The sequence below is a fragment of the Corvus brachyrhynchos genome, unplaced genomic scaffold (genome assembly GCF_000691975.1).
Source record: "Corvus brachyrhynchos isolate BGI_N302 unplaced genomic scaffold, ASM69197v1 scaffold302, whole genome shotgun sequence".
In the NCBI taxonomy this organism is placed as follows: Eukaryota; Metazoa; Chordata; class Aves; order Passeriformes; family Corvidae; genus Corvus; species Corvus brachyrhynchos.
Window position 1 is genome coordinate 2,024,973 of NW_008237244.1, and position 14,962 is coordinate 2,039,934.

The 14,962-nt window shown below is 43.5% G+C and overlaps 1 long non-coding RNA gene across 2 annotated transcripts in view; it reads left to right on the forward strand.

Moving 5' to 3' along the window:
* The window catches only part of LOC108445683, a 52,867-nt gene that overhangs the window by 27,742 nt on the left and 10,163 nt on the right, over nucleotides 1-14,962 (forward strand). For both annotated transcript variants that reach the window (XR_001860635.1, XR_001860636.1), the window contains one exon: nucleotides 11,614-11,796. This is a non-coding gene — a long non-coding RNA (uncharacterized LOC108445683). The remainder of the gene's footprint in view (nucleotides 1-11,613; nucleotides 11,797-14,962) is intronic.

Consider the following 14,962-nt stretch of genomic DNA (forward strand, 5'->3'; position numbering starts at 1 on the left):
TATTATCAGTAAAGAACAAAGAAAGAGCAGATGTATATCTGATGTGTTTACATGACAGCTGCAGTATGTACTGATGCTTTTAAGGTCATATTTTACTTCATTCATCATCAAAAAAAAAAGTAGAGAATATCTTGTAGTTAGTTAGCTAAACATCTTTTCTTGCCTTTCTATTGGGTAAGACAGATACTCACAATAAACTTTATCTGTGAGACACTTCAGGGAATTGGCAAGAGAGCCTAAAATCCACTAACTCAAGGTCACTCATCCACTCAAGGAGTCCAGGCTGACTGAGGAATGACCATAAATGATCACATTTGACACTGATTCAGTGGCTTGTGTAAAACATGAGTGAGTCTGCATACAACTCCTGTGGGAGGAGCATTGTTTCACACTGACAAGCTACAGAGGTTTCTATGAAGAGGCCCAGACTCCTCTGAAGACAGAAAGATAATTTTCCACCTAATCTCTGGGAGTTCTAATCAAAGCACATACAAACACAGGAGTGTGGACAAATCTGTCACCTAAGCCCATTGTGACTGAGCTATAAATCCAAGAAACTGCAGTCTGGAAACACAGCCAGGACACACCCTGGGTACTCCTACCATCACACCAAGTCCTGGCAGGGGGTCGTTACCTCTTGGCATCTTAGTAGCTTCCTGGGAGCTATGTGGACACCATCCATCACTAGGGTATCCCAATATGTCCCAGTGACCAGGAAAATAAAGACAGCTAAAGTGAATGGCCTGTTTTCTTGATGATCCATGGTTCAGATAAAAAATCTTGGGTATCTTGAATCAAAATTTAATGTTTTATGCACTGAAACACCCTTCCTAGCAAATGTAGTCTCAGGCTTAGTATTTAAAGCTCCCCACCTGCTTTCCAGAGTGTCAAGAAATCACATGGATGGACAAGTTGTTCCCAGTCAGCTCTGAGGTCTATGGCCCTGGTCAGTGCAAGAGGCAGGGTACTAACTGAATGGTCCAATTCTGATCCAATAGTTGTCCAGTTATGGTGCTACTTGAAGCTTGCATGGAAAAATTAGGAGAAAAAGCAGACAGTTCCCTTTTGTCCTATAGAAAGGAAAGTCTGAAGCCATTTTGCACTGTTGCGTCCCTGTTATCATTCTAGACTGTCCACCATATAAAAAAAAACGATGTAATGTGAGCTAGAGCAAAGCCTATTGGGAGGTACTAAGACAAAAATAGAAACCTCCTACACTAAATGAAACAAATGCTGTGCATGTGCTAAGACCTGTGTGAGAGAGACTGCTTGTAAATATTCTTTGCAGTCTGCGTAGGAGTTGTGTGCAGGCTGTGTCCTCCTACACAGCCTGAAGACCTCCAGCAGCAGAAAAATGAGATAAATAGACATTAATTTGGCTGAGCGTCTGGGGAGAAGGGTTTTAATATGTGCTAGAAGAAAGTGGAGATTGAAGTTATCACACTGTGTCAAGATGGACTTAAATAATAAAGGCCTGAGCTGCCTTGTACAGCTCCCATCTCATGGAGGAGGGTTTCAGGAAGGTGAGAAATAGTCTCTCACTGGATCTTTTCTCTCTTCTCTTGGCAGCTTTCTGTGTTTCTTAGCTAAAATCTCATAGAAAGATGTCACAAATTTACTGTGCATAGCAAACTTCCATTACCTGGAAATGCTCTTCCTAGCTGAAAGACTCCGTATTGGAAAAATGATTTAGCTATGTGAACCATATTGCTGAGTAGTGCCCAGCGTGGGCTGTTCTCAGGAGCGAGGGCACACGGAAGCCGTGCTGCGCGCCCCCGACGCACGTGTGCGATAAGCGGCGCTGGCCGCGCCTTCTTATCAGAGGCTGCTCCGCGCGTCCTCCTACACAGCTCTGCTACCCGACAGCACTGCCAGCCGCTGCCTCCTCGGGATGAAATTCTGCTGTGCTGCCTCAGGCAGCTTCATTCAATTTTCTACTTTTCTGGAGCTTAAACTTCCAGACAGAAAGTTGAAGAGCTACCAAGCAAGGAGTAGGAAAAAAGTTATTGACCTTAATTTTTTCCAAAATTAAGTACATGTGAGCAATTTTTTATTTTTTATGGAAAGGTGGCTTTTTTCCCTTTCTTCTTTGTCCTTCCCACCAATACCAGACCCTGTGGTTTCCAATACCTTCCCAGAGCCAGAAAACATGTGCTTTTCTCTATCTTTTTTTAAAGATGAAAGTCACTTTTCATTAATCCAATTAAACAATTTTCTTTTTAAAAATAATACAAAATCCAACACCTAGGATAAAACATTTCAAATTAAAACCTGCATATTTTCCAAGTGATAGCTAAACAAAAATAGAACTATTAAGGAGAAATTTCAGACATCTCTATACCTTTCTCACATAACTATAGACCAATAGAAGACCCATCCATATTAGAATAAGGATTGAGTGTAAGCTATTTCAATCTATTACATGAGTTAATTTTGTTAATTGTAGAAGCTTCATAGCTCCAGCAGATGTGAAAGTTCGTGAATATTAAATACGAGCTCATCTCACGGAGACAAGTGTCTGGTTACACTTCATCTTTGTTTCAGCACAGCAGAGGGGCTGAGTGCTCACAGAAGTGTGCCTGGCAGCTGGACCAGAGCAATGGGAATATTCCCATTTATGTGGAAGGAATTGGGAAAACCGATGTTCTGGGAAAACAAATCTCTACTTTGTGCATGCTACAAATTGTCCACTTACAGCTGTAGCCAGTTATGCTGACACAATTAAATTGCCAAGTACGGGTGCAGCCTGAGAAGTCTCCTCTTACAAAACAATGGAGCATTTTCTAGTTGCTGGTGTAATCACGTGCCACAGGAATCTTGAATTTGACAAGTTCACTCAAAAGCTAGGTCTTACTAATACCTGCAAGGATACAGTTATGCAGGATTTCCCCTACAACAACAGCCCCTCCTACCCTGGTCTTTGGACACTGATTTCCATCACTCTACTGGATGTGATGGGTCATGGGCTGTCCTGGTGTCACAAATGACATTGCAAAGAAAGCACAGGAATGTCCTCTTGGGCATCATTGTACATGTCCATAATTTAATTTCAACAGTATCTTCCCTGTGGTCTCTCCAGAAGGGGAAGTGTGATCATCTTTGAAATTACAATGTCCTATAATGCAGACGTGTAAAATCAGTGCATCTACATTTGAACCTAGACACCTAGGTGTTCCAGGCCAGGATGGATGGTGCTTTGAACAACCTGTCTAGTGAAAGATGCCCCTGCCTATGGCAGGGGAGTTTGAATAGATGATCTTTAGAGGCTCCTTCCAACCCAAACCCTTCCGTGATTCTGTGATCCTATGATTCCATGACCTCTTCTCCACTCCACTTCTCCATTTTAGATACGATAGCTATACATACAAATACATGTGCATGCACACGTATGTGCACAAAGATATGTGCATTCACTGGCCAAAATGAGACTTCAGAAGCACCGGTAAGAGCATGTACAAGTATTGGTATGAAAAAATATACAGCATGTTCCTTTTCTTATTTCTTCAATGCAGTGTTACTGCTGGTCTGGCATCCCAGCATCTACTGGGCCATTCTCAGCCTTGCACATGAACACACACACATGGGTATATGTACCCAGGAAACAGCACTGGCTGAAGACTAGATAGGACTTATACATCAGTCAGGAATTGCATCACTTCCTCCTTGATGTTGTGATACTCCCTGGAATTTCGGTGTTTCAGTAAGGAAGGAATATTTCTCAAATTTATGCAAGGACAACTATAAGCGTTGATTGATTGATCGATTGAAATTTCACCCAATCTGAAATAACATCAACTCACAAAGAACTGGAAGAAGTATGGCAAGTTGGTACCTCTGCCCTGAGCCCCGTTGTAAGTTATCTTAGGTAAATATGTAATACAAACATAAATGAATCAAGCACTATTTAAAACATGTTAGGCTGCTTACCCCACACTGTTAGAAAGCAAGCCTATGGGGCACCACATCTGCTAATCTGGTGTCTGGAGTCATCTGTGGGCAGCTGTCTTTTACCTTTGGTCTTACCTCTGTCCAGACTATGAAATGCCCAGACCCTTTGCTGGGCAGCAGCCACATTCCCCTTCACCTCATCCTGCCAGCTGAAACAAATCTGACACTTGACTCTCCTCTCATAACATAGGCTTTTCCATCCCCTGCTCATTTGTGATGCTCTTCCCTGCACCTTCAAAAAACCCCTTGCGAATGCAGGGAAACACAGCTTTCCAGCTGACATTCAAAAGAGTCCTGAACCAGGGCATTAAACTTGCCCTTGCTTTGTTGGTCAGCCTTACATCTTATACACACTAGAACAATGCTTCCTGTGTATCAGTGGCTTACAGGAATGCTGTGACTGACTAACGCAACACGATGCAGCTCATGCACCAGCTCCAGTGAGACACACCCCCATCCAGCCAGTCATCTCCTTCCCCTGGCAAATGGCTGTATTCATAGCAAGTGGTGCCCAAGAGCTGAACATCTTCATCCTTACAGCAGCCAGCCCAGAGCCCATAGCATTTACACTATTCCTACTACATCCACTACTACATTTCACCTCATTTTTGTTACCAGCCTCGTGTCATCAGTTTATGTTACTGCCTCCTTTTCACTTCTGGTGACACAGTTAGGAATAAAGCATTAAATAAGGTCCATTCCAAGTCCAGTCCTGGAGGTATTCCACCAGTATTTGTTTCTGGCACATTTTTTCTCATTCAATTAGAATTAACCCACCATTATCTTCCTATTTATCAGTGCTTTCCTTATATCAAAATTCATGTTCCTCCAATAGAAAAAAGAAATTATTTGGTTTATTTCAACATTTTAGTGCAGATTGCATTTGCCTTGCCTGAAAAGGTCAGCTATCTTATTAAAAAAGGCACGATGTTAATTTGGCATGATCTACTTTGAGTAAATTCATGTTGTATTTTATCCCATTTTCAGTTATCTCCTCTCTCCTTCAGCATAGTCTTTATGTCCACCTGATTCACAGACCTAATGCATGAGCAGGAGGGGAAAAAAGAGAAAAAGTTGGTGCCCAATTTCCCTCTGTTTCCCCAGTCTGCTCTGTATCTGTGACATTGCAGTCGCTGAAGTCCATGCCAGCAGCCTAAAACAGAAGGAACAAAACAAGGAGTAAAGTCATGAGCTCACCCATGAAGCTCTCCCATGGAGCATGGACTGTGCATCCTTCCTGACAGAACCTGTTGCCTCATGAAACTCAGAGCCTAAGGGGCTTAGTCACATATCTTAGATAGAGATGAAATATTAGCAATCATTAAAAGACAATTAGAAGGCTTATCTTTCTTCATACTCCATAAACTGTTCTCTAGCTGGGCTAGAAGGACATGAACTCCTTGGCCGAAGAACTCTTGATCAGGTGCACACCATAAATTTAACAACATTCTCTGTTTAGCTTGTCCACCATCCAGAGCAGATACCACTGCAGATGAAGAACTGCTCTTCTGCACCAGGGCCACAGCTGCATCTTCAACCTCCACAGTGCCTCTCCACTGCAGAGACACACCACTTTGGGGAATGTAGGGATATGTCGATACAGTTTGCTTTCCACACACTGCATTTGGAAGTAGACAGCATGGCAAAGCTCTTGTGTACACTCCTTGCCAAGCAAGAGCAAGCCTGGCTGGAATAGGTACTCGGTTTGGTAAGCAGGAAGGCTCTCTATTAACTCACTAAAAGGATGGTGTCTATAGATTAGGGCATGTAGGTAGGTAAGTTGCAGACACAGAGCAAGGTTTAAGGCTCTGCAGCTTGCTGGGAGTGGCTTTGTGAGAATGCACCTGGCAGGTGCACCACAGTGTGGCCAGCACTGCAGAGCGGTACAGCACCGGTGCAGCCCGGAGAGGCCCTCCTCACCCTGCCCCCCGGGCACACAGGCATTTGTCTCAGCAGCAGCACAGGAAACTGCCAAGATAGCAGGTGCCAGTGGTTAGAACAGCAGTAGTTTACATCGTCTGGAGAAGCCAGGGGTTTCATGCTTCAGGAAGGGGTGCAGCCCAGACAGGCAAAGCCTGTATGCCCCTCCAGCTGGGTAGCATTATGGGAGACAGTGACTGTCATCACTTACGTCCCCAACTGACCCAAAAATGAAGAGGTGTGCCCAGCCTGCCAGGTAAAATTTTCCAGAAGACTGGAAAAGGAGAGAAGGGAGAGGACAACTACAGTCTTGCCAAGCATGTCCCAGCCCAGGTTCCTCTGTGCGTGCAGCAGCTCAGGGAAGCGCTGCCTGTGCAAAGCTTTGTGTGCAGTCAGCCAAGCACTGAGCACTGCTTCAGGCACCTGCCCCTCGCTGTGGTGCCACCCTCTCTGCCCATTCGTACATACCCAGCTCTTCCACCAGCTCCTGACACAGCAATTTAGAGAAACAGTGATGGGCCTGCTTCCAGACACCACCTGGTTGCTGCTGGGGCAAAGTCTACTCCAGGAATCAGACCCCCAGGAGCAGTGCAGTAGCATCCTTTCACCCCACATGTTATACATGTCTTAGTCTCAGGCTATTTCTGTGTTCTGCAGATCACAATGCCCAGGGGCCTACAGCAGAACACAGCATGCCTGGGAAGGGCAGTTTAAGACTGATTAGTCCTTCAAAACCATTTCATGGGTATTTATACAGCTGCTGTTTCCTAAACCGACAGGACTTTCTATGAGTGCAAACCCTTCCAACATTCAGTGAACATCAACAATAACAGAAACAAATGACAGATTATTTGTGTATAACTGGTATGTTGAATGGAACATAATTTATGCAGTTAAAAAAAAAAAGAAAAAAGTGCAGTGGTAGAAACAATAATGGCATGAAGCTGAGGCAGTGGAGGCTTAGGTTAGATACCAGGAAAAGGTTCTTCACCCAGAAGGTAGCTGGAAGAGGCTCTTCAGGGAAGTCGTCGCAGCACCAAGCCTGACAAAGTTCAAGAAGCATTTGGACAACACTCCCAGGCACATGGTGTGATTCTTGGGGTGTCCTGTGCAGGGCCAGGAGTTGGACTCAATGATCCTTGTGGGTACCTTCCAACTCAGCAGATTCTATGAGTCTATGATTCTAAATAAAAAAACAGTTCTCACTTCATCTCATTATGAGCTTGAATTTTACAGCTGACTATCACAAAATAGAGTAGAACCTTTTAGCACTTTTGATACTGTATAACCTATAAAACCCTTTATTTAGAAAGAAAACTTAAAACATATTGAGAAGAGAGCATTTTCCTTCCTGCTGTGAAATTAATGTACTAGCTCCCTCATGGCCAAGTGGTAGAGAAATATAAAAGTGATTTTGCCCAAATACTGATTTCTCTGTTGCACTTTGTTAAGTAGAGCTGATACATCACTCCTGGTGTTCTCTTTGGATAATGTCAAACAATAGTGAGGCAGAAAATGCAGACTTCAAATAAGGCAGGACAATAATACTATAATAAAACAATTGTCTCTGAGTTTCTTTAACAACATTTATTGTTAAACAACTGCACTGAAATCCACCTCAGCTTACCAGCTTTTAAATGAAACAATGAACAAACAGTCCCAAAACTACTGACATTTTGACTATGACTTTTAAAATACATTCATCTTTATAAAGGTTAATCTAAAATATCTTGAGAGCTCTCTCACTTTCTTTCAACTTATTCGAGTCCCTCAGCAACCAGGACATAGTCGCTCCATAAAAACTATGCCTCCTAAATGCTAGATTTGAAGAGGATCTTGCCTCAGAAGACACTGCATATGGTGGCAAGGGACAGCTCTTGTTTTTCTCGACATTTTCACAGCTTGGCATTTCAGAGAAAAAAGAGCTCGTTAAACAGCTAGTTAATATGCTGAGAATGACCTTGCAAAGAGAAAACAGCATGAGAATAAAGTTCTTGTGAAACTCGTACTTATGTATGGCAGCTTGGATAGACTGAAAAAGGATGGAAAATGGTGTGGAGTGTCCAAAGTTTCAATCCACCTGCCTCTGACTTTGCCCAAGCAAGCTCTCAATCTGCCTTCCTGTATAAGAAAGAGTTTTATGGACAGATCTTACATATCTCTGTGCTTTGCAAAAAGGCTGGTGCCCCATGATGGCCACCCTGGAGGCTAGGCTCCAACTATGGCCTTCATTCCAGCTGGTGATCCCCAGTCCATGCTGACCACAGCAATAGGAGTTTCCCCCAGTACAGGGTTTGGTGGAAAGAACATACCATGTGTTAATTTAAAAAGACTGAAAAACGGAATCCAGCACTTGAAGAAAAAGTCTTTGAAGAAGATATGTCTGTGGTCTGACACCAATCAGATCCCTCTGTCCTGCTAACACTTTTGAACTGGAGAACATGCCCTTACCAGAATATATGCTCTCCCTGAGGACTTAATACAGATGAAAACTTCAGGGACCAGATTCTCAGATGGTATAAATTGGCATAATTTCATTAACTGAACCAGCTAGACCCTAATCTCTGGTTGCTGCAAGCTGCATTTGGGATACTTCTTTTCCTACACTTTTCTGGATAACTATCATCCTTCTGTCTGACCACCATTATATTATGGTAACCACAGAACAGTGTTTTTTCCCCTAGATGCGATCTCTCCACGAAACAAAGAGTTGTCAGAAGCCTCAGGAAATCAGCTGGTCCATCATCTACTCTGCAGCAGGATTAGCTGCAGCTGCACTGTAGACTTGTTCTGTACCTTCAGATACCACAGCCTACAGATATTTCCAGGAGTTTTGGTTTTAATGACTGGGCAATTTCATCCATAGCAAGATGAAAAGCAGAGGGAATCCGAACCCTTACAGGTGCAGAGCAGATTTAGAGGCAGCTGCTCACCGAGATCCCACCTGGATATTGGAGTGGGATTGAGCTGGGAAATAGCAAGGAGCTCAAACTGCACCCTGGGATCCACCAGAAGCACTTTCTCATGTTTGCACAGGCAAGCGTAGCAAACTGGCTCTGGCTGCTGCTGTCAGTGATATTCTGAAACCTTGGAAGAAATGGAAGATACTCTGTGTGGTTGGGCCAAGGAATTATTTGGGTTCAGCTGATGTGCGTGGACTAAGGACTCAACAGTACTCCGAAGCTGTGGGATTTTAGTCATCATTCTGCTTTCTTCTGCATGCTGTAAGCTGGTTGTTACTCCAGCTATCACACAACTGGGTCTTAGCTCTCTCCAGACTAATTTTTTTTATATGTGGCAATACTTACAGTGAAGATACTGACAGCTTTTTACCGGCTAGGCTCGTAGTTCAATGCCTTAGAAAGGCTCGGGCAGCCTAGAGAGGTAGCACGGGCAATCTAGCATGTCAGTAGCTCTAAAAGCAGCAAATAGTAGCTGCAAAGCTGATACCACCAGCAGAACCAAAGAGGGAGAAATATAGTCTTCAGTTTCCCAATTCCTGCAATTAGAAGCTTTCAAACAGAAACAGATGTTCGCAGAAGGGGTGCAAGCCAAAGAGGGTGGGGCCCCCTCTTCGGCCCTTCTTTTATTCGGAGAAGGGGAAAGGGGCGGACTGGGGGTGGACCCAGGGTGAGCGGCCAATCAGACACTGCTAAAGAGTTTGAGTTACATTTGGTTTTGCCCATGCTTGGAACAAAGGCGTGCAGGAGCACATGGCAGAGGCAAGTGCTGGCTTGTCTTGGGGAGGGGGAAGGAAAGCTTGGAACAGGCAGCAACATGGCACTAAGTTCCTGATGGATTCAGTCAATGATTTATCAAAGACAAAACTAGCCACAAGTGAAAGACTAAGATCTGTGAAAGATCACTTCTTCAAGTAAAACCCACGAAACTGAATTACTGAATGCAAAGAGTCCTCCAGGGAGAGCTCTTCTGTGCAGAAGAAAATAATTGCCATTTTTCATTTGTTCTACCAACATTTTATCTTATGCTCAGCTGTATTTTGCACACCTAAACCAATAGCAAGACACCAGATCAAGTGCCCTGACTTTGCAGTAACACCCCCACAGCTGAAAAATAGAATCATGTATGCTGACTGCATTGATGACACAGACAAAAAAGAGAAGTCCTTTTTGCCAATAGAACCACTACCATATGATTATTAATTTACTTTAAGTTTAGCAAATCACCCTCCAGTAATTACTAGCTTAATCTAATCTTGCTTGCATTTTAACACCCAATTAAAAAGACATATACCACAATAAGCATAAAAAATCAACCAACCTGCAGCAGCACTGAACACATAAACATGTCCACAAACCTGAATGGGAAATAACACCTGACAGAAGTTCTCAAGAAGATGATGTTATCTGTCATTTCTGTTGGAGCCTCCCTGTAACTTAAATCTGAATAGAGCATGCATGGACTTTCTCCAATACATACAAGGGCACAAGTCATAACCAAAAAATATCAGTCAAATTTTTCTGGAGCATCCACAGGGAGATGGTATTGTGTGTTTTTTACTGCTCTAAAGGCTTGGTAGAGATATTTCAGTGGAAGTGCTATCCTTCAGGATTTCTTCAGCCCAAAGCTGGACACAATTAATAAAGTACTGAGGCTTGCTGAGGTCCAGGATCTGGGCATTTGTATAAGCATGTCCATGCTTGTGTGTGAAAGGGGAAGGCAAGTAAAGCCATAAAACCACATAATGTGTCAAGACATTATATTAATTATTTTTTCCAGCAATTACACAAAGTCTACAGCTTTAATTCAAATTAATTTATAATAGCTCTAGACCTCTGACCCATGTCAGAAAAGACAGTCATCAGCTTCCCGATGTGGCAATCTCAGACAGGGGGTTTCTGTTCTCCAGGGGGTCAGTCATAAGCTGAAGATCTCAGCTGAACCACCACTATGAGCTACTTGGAAAGCAGCATCCTCCTCGCATGGTGGTGTAGAAACACAACAAGAATTACCACAGCAGCTCATAAAAAAGACCAGGACACAACTAGAGGGCCAGGCTCCTGTTCCTGTAAGGGAGGTGATGCAGTGATCCCATGCACTGAGCTAGGATTACAACGCACAGCCTGAGATCCTGACCTTCTCCTCTTCCCTGCACTTCTTTGCCTTCTTGAAGTTCACAGTCTTCTCCTGAAGAAGATACTTGGCTGACCTGAGCACTGCTTTTCCCAAAAGGAAGCCAAAGGAGACGGCAGAGGTGACTAGCACCCCATTCCATGATAATTCAGTGACCGGTGAGCACTTGCCCACAAAGTGGAAGGCTACCTCTCAGTTCCCCCTCCTCAGCATGATCACAATCCAGGCTTTCCCTCTGCCCTCTACCCTCAGGCTTGTTCTCACTTCCTGCTCCAGATCTGCCTCCCTGTCTGGGCCCAGCTCTGCTTTTGCCAGCCCCAGTCCTGGTGGTTAGAGAATACAAATTGTAATGAAAGCCGTGGGTCTGAAGGCCTTCGGGACAGAAGGAGTATTGGATCCAGGTGCTTCCCAACACTAACCAAGGATGTCAGCCATTATGCTTGAGTGGTAAGCGGAAGTGCCACCAATAAGGGCCACATCCTAATAATGGCAGCTACAGTGCTTTGTGATGATCTCAGAGATGTGCATAGAGGTAAAACCAGGCTGTAAAATGGTGGATTTCAGGTTTATTCATGCTATAAGTCTAGATGTTGAGGGAGTTTACATGTGCCTACTTTCTCAGTACATTCTCTTCATTTCCTGCATGCCTAGGGAATATAGGTACTTTACAGAACCACAGAATATTCTCAGTCGGACCCACATGGATCATCAAATCCACCTCTTAAGTGAATGGACCATATGGGGATCGAATCCACAGCCTTAGCATTATTAGCACCAGGAGCTAATAGAGTTAGGCTGTACTGAAGAGAATGCCTTTTGGATTACTTTCTGGAGGTAAGGCACCTATATTTCACCAAAATCCAATTTCAAGCACTCTGGCTTTCACTGAAAGTTGCTACTGAAACAGATACTCAAGAGTTTCATATCATAACAGCAATGTGTAGTCTTGGTTTATTGGGATAGGGATTAGAAATGGCATTAAGTTTAATTTTAAATGAACCCAAACTAAATATGAGAAGACAAATATTGTCATTCTGCCAGGGTGTTTCAAATCATGTGTTATATGCCTGGTTTTAAGCATTGGAGCTTAGGTGTTAAAGACAAAGGTATATACTGCCTCAGGAGAGTTCAGTAAATCCCTTTTCCTAAAAGATGCTTCATGTAACAACCTAATTTAGCCCCAGTGTAATTCTGCTGCTTTCAATCCCAAGAGTTCATTTTGTTTGCTGTGTGTTTCCAAGCTGAGAAAAAAATATGAAAAATCCCTTTCTGTGTCACAGCACCTCTCATGCTAAAGTCTAGGCACACACACATGATCTGTGACATATTTGCTGTACTGTGGACCAGGGAACTGTATCTTTCAAGAGATCTCCCAAGATTAAGCCTCAAAACATTCTGTGTGACCTTGGGAAAAGCACTTCATTTTTCTCTGGCTAGGTCTATTGTATAAATTAAACCCTGCCAGGGGGATGTTCCAGGGCATTGGAATTCAATCCTGTATAAACTGTTGACATAATCCTTGGCATCAGTTTCGCTGAAGCCAACTGGCAGTGTCCCAGACAATTCCCCACACAGCTCAAGAGTCAATGCAACCCAAGGCCATCCCCAGCAGACGTGAAGAGGCAGCCCCTCCACTTTGGAGGGAAACTCAGGGAATACAGCCTGCCCTGTGCCAGCCTCTGTGCTCAACAGCGAGCCTGGGCATGTTTTGTTGATGAGCATAAACACATCTGATCCATCTAAAATGGGGGTAATGTATAATTTCCTTTATAAAGACCTGTGCGATTTAAGCATGCAACTACCGTTACAATTATTGCATACACATAGCTGGACTCCCCATAAGATTATTTGAAAGCACTTGTAAATGAACTGTCTTTCCCCTCTCTGAGTAGCAGGGAACAGCTGCCAGAAAATACATCCTACAGGAAATTCATGCTCACACCTACATATAATGCCTGCCAGAGAAAAAACAAGGGAGTAGTACGGTGGCCTATGTGGCAAGATTTCTGATTTCCTGCTTTGTAGGTGCAGGTGAAAAGATGTTTATGCATCTCCTTCCTGTGAGACAGCAGGGTGGCCTTGTCCATCTCCAGAGGTCCTTCGCTTTAGCTGATGCTCTCTTTCCCACCTGTCAAACTTGCTATGGCCATAGGAGCCATGTGTGCTTGTGTGATGGATGCGCTTTCAGCACTGCAACAGCTTTGTGCCAACCATTCTCTCTTCCAAAAAAGAGCTCAGTTGAAGAGCAGTTGGTGATGCTGCAGATCTGCTCTAAAGGCCAGTGAGCAATAACCTGCAATTAATGCAGAGGAATGGAAAGGAAGTAGAAGCAGAGGGAAAGCCCCCATCTCCTTCTAGAGCCACTGCTTCCCTTAATCCTTGTCAGGTATTCTGGAGCTCTTCACCCTGTTTGAGCCTGTCACTTGAAAACATTTTACTTACAGATCCTACCAGATGCACAAACAATTGGTATCTCCTCCAAGTGCTTTGGACTTCAGTGGGTTAGAAGCTGGGTTCAAAGTATAAGTCATATTTCATCCACCATATTCCAGCCCACAGAGAAACGCATGGGACGCTGGAGCTTTGTAACAACTCCTACTGGCATTAATTACCAGCCTCCACAGTCAAGGGCTACCTTTTTGGCCAAATGGACACACAAATGATGGCCAACACTAAGCCTCTTCTGTTTGCTCATCCTGAAGCAGCAGGCTCCGTCACTTTCCCACACTCTCCTGCCAAACAGAATTGAACTGGCTACTCCTGATTTAAATTTGTGCAACTTTATATGTAAGTAGTCTTTCTAATCAAAAAACACATACATATACTTGATTAGAAATATAGGATAATAGGGTGTGCAATATGATACTGATACTTTCAAACAATCCTATTTTGGAAATGGGCCATTCTAAGACTTTTGTTCCCAGCAGCATACACACAATTTCCTTCAGAGCTGTCAGCCTTCACTTCTGTACACACTCTGTGTGCAGGTGCATTATAGTCCACAGCTGGAATTGTTTTGTATTAAATACTTTCTGTGTAAAAAACAACAAAAATCGAACTGGTGATAATTATTATAGCAGTTCTTTCTCCAAGATTATGGAAGAAACCAATCTTTGACAAAGGAAGGCACTCAGCTATGTCTTGAGCCAGTAAACAGTTGTCTAAGAGTTCACTAGCCCATTTTACAGAGGGCTCGTGTTTGCAAGAGGCTTTCATCCTAAAACCATGCCCTCCGCGTAGATGATCCTGTAGCCGTCATCATCTGCTGCTCTCTCATCTCAGTTCTGAATGAAGGAATAAAAATATTCTCGCACACTTCGAAGGACTAGCTTCCAAAGAAATCTTACAGCTGCCTAGAAGACAGTATGGTTCAGACAGTGGAGAATTGATGGACTGACTGTAACAGGACTTACTCCATCACCACACCTCTCTCTCTTCTGATGGCAATATAGAAGTAAATAATGATCCTACAAAAGCTGAGTTTGGCACTAGCTTTGTATAAAAAATGAGGATGCTTCCTTACTCTCAGAAATTTTTAAATTAGATGGATTATCAGCTACTAGGCTACATTTTTTAAGTGTTCTTTTGGCCAAGTGCCCCTGCAGACTGTAATGAATTGTCCAAAACCCTCTTCTCCTCACTATTCCCAAAGCTGACACTTTCTACAGCATTTACAAACTGCTGCACTTTTCAGAAAGGCAGAAATACTCTCAAATTTAGCTACATGTTTGGCAACCTCTATCCCAGACGTTCACAGGACTCCAGCCATTGCTTCTCCCACTTCACAAAAAGAGTTGCTTTTGACTGACAAAGCTTGAATTTTGACTCAGCCAAACCACAGCACAGGTACATAAAATCTGTGGCCAGTTGGCACCAGCTCAATCCTGGAGTTGATGGTACCTGCCCTTCAGATTTTCCAAAGGAGAGTAACCCTTGCGTCACGCTATTCAATGCCTCTTTTGTTCTGGTTTTAATCCTGTGTCCAGCCAGGGGTTTATGT